Consider the following 12,640-nt stretch of genomic DNA (forward strand, 5'->3'; position numbering starts at 1 on the left):
AATGATCTCCAGTTGCCCCTTGACTCATTTGCAGAGAGCTGACTTGCCCGAGTACATGCTCTTCCTGGGAGAACCGCATCCACTGACCGATTGCGGTAGGAGACAAAGGGCCAGCCATTTCATCCCAACATGGGACCCCTGTGACAGGCCATTTCTGCTCCAGAGCCCTCCAGAGGGTCACCATTGTTGGCCTGCAGGGTAGTTTAACCCTCAGACAAATCCTGCTTCCTTCCCCTCCATTCCACAGATGTTGATCTCTAATGGATACCCTGCACATCAACTCCATCTCAGCCTGTTTCTGGGAAACCCAGCCTGTGACATCTTGGAACTTAATTGCTTAATTAATAATTGACATAATATATACCTTTACATACAAATACACTATCCTTGAAACGAGTGTATTTTGTTTTTATCAAACGGGAAACTGGTTCTTTTATAGACTGATTATTGGAATGAAAGATTCAAAAGTTGAACACCAAAAAAGCCAGTTGAATTATCAAAACACAGTATTTTTCTAACCACTATTATACAAACCCATTATCTAAATTATGTTCCTCCAAATATAAACCACCCTTTTACTTGGGGATATATTCCCTATCACTGGTTACCCCATTTATCTTGCTTTATTTCTCTTCATAGCCTTTTCTTTGGATAACTTTTATATCTCTATCTGCCTCCCAGCACCTAGGATGGAGCATGACGTACAATAGGTGTTCAATAAACATTGGCTGAATACATAAATGAATAAATGAATAAGCGACTTAGGGCCAAAGGCAGATGAAACATCTAGAATAATACCACAATTGGGGTCCTTCTTCAGGAAAATGAAGCGCAGCATTAACTCACCTCATACAAAAGTTGCCCCAAATATTCACTGTGTATGCACAGATGTCCAGAGACCACTCTGGACAACATTTTCCTTTGCTTCCTTCTTTCTCCGAGCCTCACCCTTTAGTTGCAGGCTGCAGGATTGCATAGCTTCAGGGGAGCTTGCAAGAAGGTTGTGTTCAGCGGATCAGGAATGGTAACAGATGGCTAGATGGCCTCAATTTGCAAATGCCTCTATATCTGCGCTGCTTAAAAGCATTTTAACTAGTATAGGGTAAGATGTGTATTATCTTTTGGTCACAGCCCAAGTTTCTAGAGTCCCAGATTAGTGCCCAGTCCCCTAAACGTTGTGGCTGCTAATCTTCTGTGATGGTTCTCATGCACCTGTTGCTGTTTGGTACTTTCAGACCTCAGGGAGTTCTGCTTCATTATATCTCATTTGGGGCTGGATTTTCCCCAACATTAGATCTTTGGCTAATGTGGTCGGCTCATATTGTTTTGTTAGACTATTTAAAGACAAGCAAATAAACCTGAGGAGGTCAGTAAAGATGATACAGGAGACCCGAGATGGAGCTAGGACTTGCCCTCGATCCTAGTCATCAGAAGCAGTCACGAACCTTATCACTGTCGTGTGCCAGGATGGTGGGGAAGCACGGGTCGATTTAGAGATTTGGTAAAATGGGAACAGCCAGTCCCCAATTCTTCTGTGGAAGAGCTGACCCAAGAACATACCTGCAGTGCACGGAACATCAGAAAGGCACAGTCCGTGTTCATATTTAGGCTCGCCTGCAGCATTTTGGTCACCTTTAGCTACAGTCAGAAGACCTTTAAAGCTGGAATTGCCCAATAGCTTTCCATCTGAAAGAAATGAAGGTTTGTTATGCTCAATTTTTAAGCAGTAGAATCTTTCTTAGTTCCTAAATGAACCTTTTCCAGTTTAAGTAGTTTTCACGGGGGGAAAATGTCATCTTTTGTTTTTTTTCCTCAGAAGGAACTGATTAGACAGAACAAATACAGAGGCCCTAAATATCAAAATCAGCAGACGTTTAAATTGCAGAGAATCAAATTTCTTTAAAAATTTCTACCTGTGTTGCTCAAAGTAGAGCTCAGAAATCCATTAGCTCTTGGCCTTTTTTTCCATTTTTGTAATTATTGTTATCTTTTCCTCTATTGTAAAGTATCTATTATGCAAATCCCACAGGAGTGGCTTTTCCACCATAATCAGCTCATCCCCACTGTCAGCACAGAGCTCCCTGGAGCCCTCACTGGATGTCTACCCAGAGAAGAAAGGAGACGAGAGCTTGAGGAGTTTTGTTAGCGGGCGAGTGTTGCAGTCCCCATTGCAGCTGAGCTTTGCCGAAATGTTTGGGATGCTTTTGACATATGAAATCATCTCAGAGAAGATATCCAGGCTTTGGGGTATTTTTCATCCTTTTTCACAAAGACGTGACCAGCCACATTTTAAGGGCCACAGACGGAATAAAACCTTTTCCTCTGGTGGTAATTATTTTTGCTGCGTTTGTAATTTTAGAGTAACTGACATGGGGGGAAAAGTCCATCGCCCCCAGGAAGGCAAGTGGAAGACAGAACCTGACAAATCTTCTCAAAGAGGAGATTTAGGTAGACTGTAAAATCATAATCCTGAAGAATGGGACCATTCATCTGTCAATAATCTCTACTATGTAAGCCAAGATTCGAAGATGTCTCTCAATTAGGAACCAGGGAAGTAGTGTCATGTACAACAGAGAGTATGAGCTTTGAAACTGAAGGACTCTTACTGGCCACTAGCAGGGAACTAGTGAAGACAGACAGGCTTCTGGAAGTATGATTTTTGGTAAATATAGTTGACTAAGTGTGCATGGAAGAGATTTGTTGCCATCCCCCTACCATCTTTCTCTAAACATATATAACTCCCTAAAAATAGGTTTAAATGCATAGCCCAGCTTCCACAATTCAGGAATGTGGTCCAAAATAAAAAGGAAAGGAAAGCCAGAGCGGTAACTAAGAGGTGAAGCAGCATGGCCCAGGGAGTAGCATGCCCAAATAGAGGTCCTGTCAGCGGGGAGTTGGCGTTTTAACACATATTGGGACAGGAGGGTGCCTTCCAGGGCCATGGGAAAAGGAGACCCGCAAAAAGTCAGGAATCTCAAAATTCCATCTTTTTCATGAGTTTATGAATTAAAAAACTCTTCTTATTTGCCTGGGGAAGAAACAAGAATATTGCCATCTACTGCAGTCTTGGATAAAAAGAGCCACTCACGATACATCAAAATGGAGGTGTGACGTCTGAATTTACAATTTGGGTATGGTGGGGAAAAAACCCATGCTAAGAAATTAATGTAAAAATACAGAAATGCGTGAAGCCACTAGAAACACAGCAGAGGTCCATGCAAATCTATTCTATATAGACATTGCTTTACCCTCGTTATGCGCTGAATTATGTCCTCCCACAACGCATATGCTGAAGCCGTGGCCCCAGCATGACTGATTCAGGAATAGGGCCCTTAAAGAGGTAATTAAGATTCTGTGAGGTCATAAGGATGAGGCCCTGATCCAATAGGACTGGTGTCCTTAAAGGAGAGGAAGACACATCAAGGATGCTCACACACAGAAGAAAGACCATGTGAGGACACAAGGGTAAGGTGGCTGTGTGCAAACCAAGGAGAGAGGCCTCGGGAGAAACCAACCCTGCTGACCCCTGGATCCTGAACTGCCAGCCTCCACACTTATTTAAGTGGGAAACTAAATGATGGTTGTTTCAGCTCCCCAGGCTGTAGCGTTTGTTGTGGCAGCCTGAGCTGACGGAGACACGCCTGGGTACGTGGCACCCTGGATACCCTCACTGAAGATAAGTTCACAAGAGAAATCTGTAGACTTCACAAAGAAAGAGTCACAAGAAATGACAAACAAGAGAATTTTCACTCTCCCAAATGAAAGGTAATGGAAAAAGCTGGAAGTGGTTATAAAATAAGTTGGTTTAATATATTTAGAGATAAAAGGTGGTAAAGTGGGGCAGCCCTGTGGCATAGTCATTAAGTTTGCGCTCCACTTTGACAGCCTGGGGTTCATGGGTCTGGATCCCGGGTGCAGACATACACACCTCTCATCAAGCCATGCTGTGGCAGCAGCGTCCCACATACAAAATAGAGGAATACTGGCATAAGATGTTAGCTCAGCAACAATCTTCCTCAAGCAAAAAGAGGAAGATTGGTAACAGATGTTAGCTCAGGGTCAAAGATGTTAGCTCAGGGCCAATCTTCCTCACCAAAAAAAAAAAAGAAGAAGAAGGTATAAAAACCATAAGTACAGGGTAATATGGGAAAAGAACACCTGCTCTTGAAAGGCAGCCATATATAAACTGTGGAAATAAAAGGTATAACTATTGATATTAAAGATGTAGTAGGTGGGAAAACAGCATATTAGACCCAGTAAACAGAAAATTAGTGAATTGAAATATAAATCTAAAAAAATGTGTAGCATAGGGATAAAAATAGCAAAGAGAGGCCAAGATACATGAAGGATAGAATGAGAAATCCCCAAATACGTCTGGTAAGAATTGCAAAAGAACACAACAGAAAAAAATGGGGAGGGAGCAGTCTTTGAAAAGTTAAAAGCTAAAAACTTTCCTGATTGAGGAAGGAATCCATCTTCAGACCAAAGGAACATATCAGGACCTGAGCAGGAAAAATAAAACAAAATCCCATCTAAACATATTGTAATGAAATGGCACATTATCAAAACTAAAGAAAAAATCCTTAAAAACTACCAGGTCATTTATCAAAGAATGGCAATCATCCTGGAGAAGGCTTCTCAACAACAGAAATGACGATGGAGTGACATTTCAAAGTTCTGAGGAAAAAAATGACTGTCTCCCTAGCATTCCATCCAGTGTCACTATCATTCAAGAGAGAGCAAAGTAAAGATGTTTTCAGATGAGCCAGTTCACTAAGCGCGGACTTTCCCGAGACAACTGGCTAATCATCTACCACAGAAAGAATGAAGTTGAGTGGTGAGCAAGAAGCCCAGGGAAGGAGGTTGGTAAATCTAAGTCAGCATTTGCTGTAAATAATGATAGTGAGGATGCTGACTAGAGAGATGGAAGTCGGGGGTAAAAAAAAGGTGGAATTCAAGCACCAGCAAGTGAGAATGCGGCAGATAGAAGAGTTCCAAGGTCTTTATATCGTTAAGAAAAAGGATAGAAATATTGACTTTACAATCTAACTAAATATGTGTGTTAAAAGTTAAGAATAACAAATAATTTCTTAAATTAACGGAGGGGCGTAGAAAGGAAAATAAAGACAGACCTGATCAATTCAATAGAAGTCAGGGGTTGGGGGGAGGACCATGGTAAGTGGAAAGCACAGAGTAAAATGATAGAAAAAATCCAAAGTATCAGCAAGCAACATAAATGTAAATAGAATTCATTTGTCTGTTAAAATCCGGAGACTTTCAGACTCCACGTACAAAATCCAGCTAGATACTTCCCTACTCTTTCTGTCTTGCATTTTTACTGACGAGAAGTTAGTCTGCTGTCGTTCCTATCTTTGTTACTCTCTATGTAATGTGGGGTTTTTTCCCTCTGGCTGCTTAGAAGCTTTTTTTTTTTTATGATTTTATCTTTTTCCTTTTTCTCCCCAAAGCCCCCCGGTACATAGTTGTATATTCTTCGTTGTGGGTCCTCCTAGTTGTGGCATGTGGGACGCTGCCTCAGCGTGGTTTGATGAGCAGTGCCATGTCCGTGCCCAGGATTCGAACCAACGAAACACTGGGCCACCTGCAGCGGAGCATGCGAACTTAACCACTCGGCCATGGGGCCAGCCCCTAGAAGCTTTTTTTTTTTAAGATTTTATTTTTTTCCTTTTTCTCCCCAAAGCCCCCCAGTGCACAGTTGTACACTCTTCGTTGTGGGTCCTTCCAGTTGTGGCATGTGGGACGCTGCCTCAGCGTGGTTTGATGAGCAGTGCCATGTCCGCGCCCAGGATTCGAACCAATGAAACACTGGGCCGCCTGCAGCGGAGCACGCGAACTTAACCACTCGGCCACGGGGCCAGCCCCTCAGCCCCTAGAAACGTTTTTTAATTATTGGTTTTAAGCAATTTGATTATGAAATTATAGTGGCATTTATCCCCAAATTGACCTACAGATACAACACAATCATAACAAGCTTTTAAAAAAAATTTTGTAGAGCTTGATAAGCTTACTGTAAAATTTATGTGAATATGAAAATGACCTAGAATAGCTAAAACAACTTAGAAAAAAGTTGGAAAACTTATAGTACCTGGTTTATACTACCTGATTTCTAAGCTTATTATAAACCAACAGTAATTGAGCCAGTGTAATCAAGACAACAGATCAATGGAACAGAATAGACAGTCTAGAAATGGACCTACACACATATGGTAGATGGATTTTTGACAAAGGCAATTCAGTGGAGAAAAAAGTGTTTTCAACAAATTGTGCTGGAAAAATTGGATACCTATAAGACAATAAGAAAATGAACTTGAATCTATACCTTATACCATATACATAAATTAAATGGATCAGAGACCTAAACGTATGAACTGAAACCATAAAACTTCTAGAAGAAAAATAGGAGAAAATCTTTGGTTTGGTAAAGATTTCTTAAACAGAACAAACCGTGCAAGCAATCCCTCCCTCCCCTTTCCACCTCCCCCTACCTGTTTCCTATACCACTGATGTTCTTTCTGTCACTATGGAATAGTTTGAATTTTCTAGAAATTTCATATAAATGGAAACATACAATAGATAGTCTTTTGTGTCTGGCTTCTTTCACTTAGCAGAATGTTTTTAAGGTTCATTCTTGTTGTGTGTGTCTCAGTAGTTTTTTTTTTTTTAAATTGCTAAGTAGTTTCCCATCGTAAGGATATATTCCACATTTTGTTTGCCCATTTCCCAGCTAATGGACTTCAGGGTTGTTTCCACTTTGAGGCTATTATGAATAATGCTACTATGAATAGTCACAAATGAATGGATACAAGTCCTTGTGTGTGGACATATATTTTCATTTCTCTTGGAGTTTTTCAATTCCCCAGGAGTGGAACTGAAAGGTCATATGCTAAGTGTATATTTAACCATTTAATCAACTTCCAAAATTATTTTCAAAGTGGTTGTTATGTTACATTTCCACTAGAAATGCATTAGTGTTGCAGTTTCTCCATATCCTCATTAACACCAGTTATTATCTGTTTTTTTGAGTAGAGTCATGGGTGATATATAGTAGTACCTTATTTTTATTTTAATTTCATTTCCCTAATGATATTGGGTCCCTTTTCATGTTCTTACACATCATCAATATATCAATTTTGGTGACTATTAAAATATTTTGTTCATTTAAAAACTTGGCTTGCTTGTATTTGTATTGATTTATGAGTTTTTAAAAATTCTAGATACAAGTCCATTGTCAGCTATATAATTTGCAAAGATTAACTCCCAGTCTATGGCTTGTTTTTCATTTTTTTTAAGGTGTCTTTTGAAGGACAAAAGTTTTTTATTTTGGTGAATTTTAGTGTACCAATTTTTTTCTTTAATGTATCATTCTTTTGGTATCATATATAAAAATCTTTGCCTAGTCTAAGGAGCCTAGACATAATTTCTCCTTTGTCTCTTTCCGGAAGTTTTATAGCTGTATTTAGTTCTTAAATTAGATCTATGATACATTTTAAATTATTTTTTGGGTACTGACTGGGTTCATTAAAGACATTTTTTTTGAGTACAAAGACAGTCAATTGTCTGTGTCCTACATGTTGGATAACAAATACAACCAAAAAAAAAGACTGTCTTTATATACAAGACAGATTGAACAGTCATACATAAACACATAAACACAATTATAGTCTGGAAAATTTTATACCATCTCAAGACCTTCTGTTAGGAACAGGAAGCATTTATTTCAGCTCCCATCTCACACTGGTTAAAGTTTTGCCCCACGAGCACTAACTCTCTCACACTTACAGGTTGCACATACACGGACACTGAACATTTCCGAGGTGTTCTACACCCCGGGATCAACAGGGAAGCCCCAGGACAGGAAGCAAGAGGCCACAACACGTGCCTGAGGCAAGAAGCTCCCAGGCTGTACCCGCATGAAACTAGCTGGAACCCATGAGAACTGGTCTCAGTGGCTGGAATGCAAGTCAGGTAAACCAAGGGATCTTGAAGTGATGCACAAGAAGTGTCCGAAATAATGTCTTATCCCTGTCTCCAAAAAGAGGAGCTGTAGTTGCAGGACTATTTTTCTGGACCACAAGCAGCAGAATGCAAAGGTGGCATGGTTGAAATCCGATTGCACAGCAATAACAGCACGAAGCAAACTCTCTGTCACAGCAAGAGAGACAGCTGCATTAGCAGCCGAGACTAGCACCTTAACCTCGGGCAAAGGAGGCTTAGAGGGAGATTGGGGGCAAGACCAAGGGTCAGTATCAGCAGCAGTGACGCTCCCGAGCCCTCGGGTACCATCAGGGTGGCCTGACCAAGGATCCGTGACGAGTGCCGTGGGAACCAGGCGTGCCAAGTGCAAAACAGGAGTGTGGGGGACTACAGTGGCAAGACCTCTAGTTTCAAGGCTACTGTGGATTAATGGCTGTTAGGGAAGTTCATTACTTAAACATGCCAGGCAGGCTGTTGCCTCACCTAAGGTGTTACAGGGATGAGAATGACCCTACATTGAGAGAGGTGCCTAGGGTAGGAGGCTACAATGTCAGCAGAACAGTGCCTCCTGGCACTGGGGAGACAGACTGAGGTAGGTCTGAACTGTCCCAGCGAAGAGTGAAGCTAAGGTTGTGGCATGAGAACGTGTGTGACAATGACCATCTAATCCAAGGGTGGTGTTCAAAATACTTAACCGCAAGCAGGCACGGGTGCTGCCTAGTAAGAATGGATGCTGGGTGTAAAGAATCAGCGGGTCATACTGGGCACACGGATGAACACTGGCCCTGACCCGGGCCTTGTCTTGTGCCAGCTAATGCAGCTTACACAAGGGTAACATTAGGTTAAAACCAAGTGACAGTGGAATTTCTTCTTGTGTGCTAACCATGATCTATTCACAGTTGCTGCCTGGAGCGCTGTCAAGAAGAATTCTAGTGGTTACGTCCCAGCTTAGTGGGAAAGAATGTGTGATCAGTGATCAATTAGTGATGTCTGCTATGGTCAAGGCGCTGGAAATGTCAGCATTTGGGCTGGTACAGACTAAGTGGCCCTGGGTTAAACGTTTACATTCATTCATTCAACAAACATTTATTGCTTTTGTACTGTGTGTGTGGCCTCTTATTAAATACAAAGTTGATGCAAAGATGAAAAAGGCACAATTCCTACACTGAACAAGATCTTAATCTAGTTAGGAAGACAGGTATGTAAACAGATTATTTCAACACAAATAAGAATAGATCATTAGAGATATACACAAGGTATCACTATAAAAATGTAAAAGAACATTACGTTAATACAATTTTCCAGGCATATGAATTTAGATGTGGTAATAAATGTATTATATCAGAGTTCACATAAGGAAAAGAGACGGATTAGGGCAGAGAATGCCCACTTTATAAACTGACCTGCAGAATGCTGAAAGCTTGGAAAGCTAAACACTCCGAGTGGTCACCATCTGCATCATCCAAGCTTATCTGGATGTTTTTGGTATTTGTAGATTATGCCCAGAGCAAACCGGTGACCGATTAGTAAGCTTCCGGTTCTCTGCAAGTTCATTTTTGTGAATTGGTCCGTGCATTCCGAAGGCCTTTGTGGATTGTGGGGCAGGTGTGCTGCCGTCACGCTGCTGTGCACCCCTCCACGATGGGCTGTTGGCCAGGTGTAGGCAGTCGGGGAGAGACAACTGGTGAGCAGAAGAAAAGTCTTAATACAAATTCTTCAATTCTCAACTCCCTTAAAAAGAGAAATGCAGAGATGGAAAGAAATCACTAAGTCTACTTACCTCTGAAGCCAATACCTTAGCAAGCAGCATTGCTTTTTTTTAAAAAAAGCATATAAAATCAGAACAAGACACATTAATTCCACCAAATGGACGGAACGTTCTCTTCAGTAAGACCGAATGTGACCACATTCAGTTACCCTTTTTTTCCACTCTGGTTGCGGCTTTCCAGCCAAGGAGTTCTGACTCGTTGCTTTTCCTGGCTCATCCGGGCTGGACAATGGGCCCTGTGAACCAGGTACTGCAAGCTTAACCTCAAGCTGAAGGTGGAAGTGTGAGGAAACTGAAGCCCAGAGAGGTCAAACGACTCGCCCCAAATCACTCACTCAACAAGTGTTTGCTGAGCATCGCCCTGTGCTGCGCTCTGTTTAACACCTGCAGGACCACACTGTGGAGGCAAATTCCAGACTGGAATCTGTGATCTTAAATACCAACTTAGGGCCTTTTCCCTGCCCCGCTCTGCCCTGGTGGTCCCATGTGTGGGTATCCAAGGCAAGCAGGATTTGATTCCAGGAGACCAGGGCTTCCAGGACTGCAGAGCAGAGACAAGAATCAGAGAGTCTCAGTCCCAGATGAGGGAGAGGCTCTGACACTGCTTGAATCGTGAGAGAACAGAAGTGCTGGGGCTTAGAAGAAGATTCTCCTGGTTCTGGAAGGGGATGAAGAGTAGGCCCAGGAGCAGAGGGACCTACTACATTACAGAACTCCACATGGGGCAAAACCTCGGGGAATGGCCTGCATGGTACACTAGAGGGGCTGTCCCCTGGGTTTGAGGGTCCCGGCCTCAGCAAGCCTGTCCTGGGCCGGTTTGTCATGGAAGTCATGGCGCCACACATCCTTTAAGAACTGTAAGAATTCAGACCTGAGCACAGAAGGCCCTCCCCAAAAGCTGGCCTGCAATGAGACTCCATAACCTTTGCAGGACCCTGAGAGGGTTGGAGGAAAGAACCACGATAATGACCAAGATCAAATTTTCAACAGTCCCTAGAGAGTAGGAGCTTGGGAGTTAACTTACCTTGATTTTTTAAAATAAAATAGTTTGGGGTCAGCCCAGTGGTGTAGTGAAGTTGGCATGCTCCACTTTGGTGGCCTGGGGTTCACAGGTTTGGATCCTGGGCACGGACCTACACATGGCTCATCAAGCCATGCTGTGGTGGCATCCCACATACAAAAGAGAGTATGATTGGCACAGATGTTAGCTCAGGGCCAAGCTTCCTCACCAAAAAATAAATAAATAAATAAATAAATAAATAAATAAATAAATAAATAATTTGTTGTATCTTGCTGTGAAGGTCATGGTACAAAAAAATCCATATGCACTATACCTATTTTTAGAACTCTAAGCTATTATTAGACCAATGTGTTTCAAGCTGTAGGTTGAAACCCACTAGTAGGTCATGAAATCAATTTAGTGGGTCTTGACCAGCCAGTTTTCATTAAATGGAATAGAAAAGAAAAAAATATCCCAGTGGTATTTCTGGGTTTTTTTTTCAGTTATAGATCAGTGTGTGTATACAGGGTAGCAATGTAAATGTATTTCATGTTCTGGGTCATGGTCAAAAAGGTTGAGAAGCACTGAATCAGACCGCATCGCTGTGAGTAATTCCCCCTCCACCAGCTAGTGACATTTCCTCTCCTACTTCTGTAGGAGGAAATATATAGTCTAATGATTCCCAACCTGAGATCCTTAAAAGAAATAATGGGGATATTACAAGCTATTTTTAGTAAAAATGATCACCACTTATTAAGCATACCCTGGACAAGGGGTATATGGAGTATACCATCTCTATTTTCTAGATAAGCTAAGGTCACTCATACACACATTTTAAATCCAGGTTCTTCCGACTCCAAAAAAGCTTCTTTTCCAATATACTACACTGCATCCCCCCTTCAAAAATTTATAAAGCTTACTGAAAATACTATAAGTGCCCACAGTAAGGCTGCCCAACCAAAAAGAAAAGAACAGCTTTGAGAATATTTTGTAACATTGGCTAATTCATGTGAAAAATCAAGTAATAAGAGGACATGTGTGAAATATTTGATAAATAATATAGCAAAACAAAAATACAAGGTGGTCAGACAAGACGGTTTTGGTGTCTTTTCGTCAGATCTCTCAGCTCCGATAAGTCATCTCATCCCACAACAGGTCAGTTAGGGTTGGCCTAACCACGCCATCTGGAGGGCTCTTTCTGGAAATTTCCGTGTGCACAGGAACCTTCGTGTCACCTCCTGCGCGTTCCTGTCCTGCTGCTGTTCTCTCCACTGGCGTCTCCTCTCCTGCCCCGTCTCCTTTCCATGCAAGTGCACAGCAGACTCCTTCCTTCTGCCTGAGCATCTGCGCCTCTCACTCTCAACACGGTCTTGGCAATTTATCAGGATTCACTTCTAGCAGAAAGACAAGCTGAGAGCCAAATTTATGGTCAATTTCTACATTAACCTCAGGCTCCATTTCATATCCTTATCTTTGTTTTTATTCTTATGTTTTCTCTCCTGCTTCAATTTTTATGTCTCCTTGTATCGCAGTAAGCCATCTTAAATTCTTTCTGGAACAAGATAGCGACGGAGATAAATTTTTTTAACTTATAAAGAGAGACGGTTTTGTGTTTCAGGTTTTCTGAGTCAGCACTGTCTTTCTTCCCGGTCTAACAGAGGCGTGCTGGAACGGTCTCCGCCGGAAGATTCCTGGCTCAGCTCGGCTTCTATAGTCATGGATCCGGTAGGAGCCTATTTTATTTCAACAACTCTGCCTCTGTCTTCTTCTGGACCCAGAAACAATTGCGTCCAGGAATTGTTCAAGAATAGAATGGACTCTTTCAGCCTGAGAGCTAATGCTCACCTGATTGATTCCCAAACAACCTCATTCTCAGG

The sequence above is a fragment of the Equus asinus genome, chromosome 7, assembly GCF_041296235.1.
Source record: "Equus asinus isolate D_3611 breed Donkey chromosome 7, EquAss-T2T_v2, whole genome shotgun sequence".
In the NCBI taxonomy this organism is placed as follows: Eukaryota; Metazoa; Chordata; class Mammalia; order Perissodactyla; family Equidae; genus Equus; species Equus asinus.